The sequence below is a fragment of the Arachis ipaensis genome, chromosome B03 (assembly GCF_000816755.2).
Source record: "Arachis ipaensis cultivar K30076 chromosome B03, Araip1.1, whole genome shotgun sequence".
Classification (NCBI taxonomy): domain Eukaryota; kingdom Viridiplantae; phylum Streptophyta; class Magnoliopsida; order Fabales; family Fabaceae; genus Arachis; species Arachis ipaensis.
In genome coordinates, this window is record NC_029787.2 from 7384552 (window position 1) to 7388120 (window position 3569).

A 3569-nucleotide genomic window follows, 5' to 3' on the forward strand; every position below is an offset into this window, starting at 1 on the left:
AATATTATCGGTAATTTGTAAAAAATTAGAAGAAGACCAAAAAAAAAGAAAAATGGAGATAGTGATTACTGCAAAAACGGAAAATATTTTTTTTAAAAAAGTATAAAATAGAGGGACAAGTTGACATATGATGGAGACGATTTTATACATGGTAGGGCGATTTATAAAAAGAATAAAAATTTAAATGTAAGCGAATATAAATAACAAGTTAGACGGCACTTTTTATGTTTTTATATTAGATTGACAATAATATATATATACCATAACAAGTCAAAAGTCACAATTCAACACAAATTCACGAATCAAAACACAAATTCACAACTCATAAGTTCATACGACATTAAAATAAATTCAAGTGGCAAATAAACCAACCAAACTACTAGAATGAACAACTAATTAACTAAAATCTAAACAAGTTATTTAATAATCATTCTATTCTTCATCAGTCATAAAATCTTCACGAGTTTTACAAACTTCTGCATTACCATCTTCATCATTATCAGGAGCAGAAGGAAGAGGTCCTTGGAGAAGTTCTTCAAACTCATCATCATCAAGATAAGGAATTACCAAAGGATCCTTAGAGGCACCAACAACTCTATTACCACTTGCTCCATCATTTAAATCAGGATCTGGAATTAGAGCATCTAAATCTTCTTCTTCTCCATCTTCGTCAGCAACAATCCACTCATCATCAGAGTCCAACTCATCAAGACTATAGTCATAATCAAGACTTTTTCTAGTTTGTTTTTTCTTTGCTAATCTTGAGTTTGTCATCACAAACACAACATCATTCATGGTTTTAGCTTTCAAACGGTTTCTCCTTTTTGTGTGAACCTTTTAAAAGTAGATAAAAAATATTAGTCAAACAATAAGATAGAATTGAAGAATTAACAACCAAATTTATAAAAGTAAAATGCAACTTATATTTAATTACTAACCATCTCAAAAGCGCTCCAATTACGTTCACATCCAGATGAACTACATGTCAAATTCAAGACACGAATTACAAATTGCTGAAGCTCTGGATGTTGATCTCCATAAGAATCCCACCATTGAGCTGGAGTTTTAGTATAAATTGCATTTTGAGCTACTTTACTACCAAAAAACTCTTTTCAAGTCTTAAAATCTTCAAGTTGAACATCCATCTTAGTGATTAAATCTGGATTTTTTGTCATCCTTTCCATACAAGCATAAAACTGCTTCTTAAGCTCATAAGCAATTTTAAAACCAAAGCTATAATGAATTTGAGGATTCAAATAATAGCCTGCAGCATGCAATGGCCTATGAAATTGGTTGCCCCATCTTGCATCAATAATATCCCAAATAGGTATATAACTAAAATATAAAAAAAATTAATAAATTAGTTACAAAATAAACAATTTTTTCAGAATTGAAGTTAAAAATAAACAATAAATTAGTTACAAAGTAAACATTATGAACAACTCTTATGCATTAATTAAAAAAAATAATTAGACATTTTACCTTGTCTCAACTCCTTAAAATGTATCTCGTATTTTTTCCTTTGCACTTGTCATTTCTTCAAAAATAAATCCCGTTGCTGTCTTTTCTTCTGAATCCACCATACGAAGCACATGAAGAAGAGGGTAGGCAGCCCTCAAGCAAATTACCACTTCTTTCCAAAATACCTTATCTAACACCACACTTGCAATTATCTTTTCCTCTTTTGTCTTTGCAAATTTACTAGAAGTCCATTGATCAGAAAGAAACATTTTTATTAAGGAACCTTTGTTGTCATTGAGATATCCCAAATTAAGGTAAGAAGTTGTAAAATGGATCATACCTGGCCTCACCAAATCTTTCCCCTTAGTGTGGATGTGTAGTATTGCAATAAGAGCAGTTCTAGCATATATGTAAGTAGTAATCTTTCTACCTTTATAAATTGTGTCCATGTGAAGTGTTACTTTTTTTTTTCCAAATCTTCTAACATTAAATCAATGCAATGTGCTGCACAAGGCGTCCAAAACAACTTTTTCTTCTTTTTCATTAGCATTTCTCCTGCAGCTTTGTAGTTAGCCGCATTGTCGGTGACAACTTGGATGACATTTTCTTCACCAACCTCTTCAACCACATCATCTATCATTTTAAAGATTTTATCAGCTGTCTTAGTAATATGAGAGGCATCAACAGACTTTAAAAAAATAGTCCCTTTAGGACTATTAACCAAAAAATTTAGGATGGTCCGTCTTCTCTTATCTGTCCAACCATCAGTCATTATTGTGCAACCAACCTACTTCCAATATGCTCTATGTTCCTCTAGTGATTGTTGAATAAGCTCCACGTGTTTCTTCAAAAGAGGCACCCTTAATTCATGGTAGGATGGTGGCTTGAATCCTTGTCCATATCTTATAGTTTTCTCAAACATTCTACTGTATTCCTCGCTCTTTGAAACATTAAAGGGGATGCCATTGTTGTAAAAAAAGCACTAATCTCTAAACATACTTTCTCTCTCAAATTCTTCTTAAATATATTGTTGATTGTTGTTTGAGTACTAATGTGTGTTTTCTTGAATATGTTGCCATCTAGTTCTTTTCTCTTTCTTTTTTCACCAGTAATGTCAACTTCTTTAGTAGATTCACCTGAGCTTGCCCCACCCATGCTTGTTTTCTTCATCAAATTCACTTGCAACCCACTCACAATATCCTACATTTGCTTCTTAACTTCATCACTAACAGCTGTACAAGCCCCAACATCTTTTTGAGTTTCTGCTAAGTGGTGTTTCAATCTATAAAATCCTCCTGAAAAAATTTTATGACAGTATTTACATTGTATCTTCTTTCCATCTTCTCCAACAGATATCCCGTGCTCCCATCCTACATCAGTTCTACTTCCAAGAGCATTCTTAGAAACTTTTCTTTTACTAGCGATTCCAGCTGCACTTCCTGACTGAGAAGCTGGAATGTTAGTCGAATTTTCACTTGCATTAACTTGAGTCAATGTCATTCATGTTCAGAAAAAATGAAAACAGTAAATATTCAACAAATCAATTCAATATCATAGCAAAAATTCAACAATTTAACAAAAATTATAGAATTGTGTTCAATTTCAAGTACAACCATCTAAGTTCAATAACAAAAGTTTAACAATCCAATTTAAACAAAAAATACTAGCATAACAAAAATTAAGAATTATATTTAATGCCACAACAACAATTCAGAGATATAGATAGTTATAAAATTATTGGGATAATATAGGTGATAAATAACGAAGAATTGAAGTAGTGCTTATTGCTGCACAATTATTAGTACTGTCATAGTTGCTTATGATAAAGAATTGAAGATAGAACACATTACAATTACATTACAACATGCACATGTTTCAGGGTCTCGACTTCTGTAGTATGTTTAGCATTGATAATTGTAGTCTTCTGACACACATAATTTAATATCTTTTATTTATACAAACATATATACACTAAAATAAGAGAGATAAGAAATTCAAAAGTACAAGATAGTAAACAAGATTAATTAATGGTTATAAGGTTTGCTTATTCTATATATCATATTTGTTATAAGTCAGATACACAAAATGAAAATGTGTGCCTTAGCTTA

The 3569-nt window shown here is 31.3% G+C and overlaps 1 pseudogene; it reads right to left on the reverse strand.

The window, feature by feature from the left end:
- Window positions 303-2961, reverse strand: LOC110269348 (annotated as a pseudogene).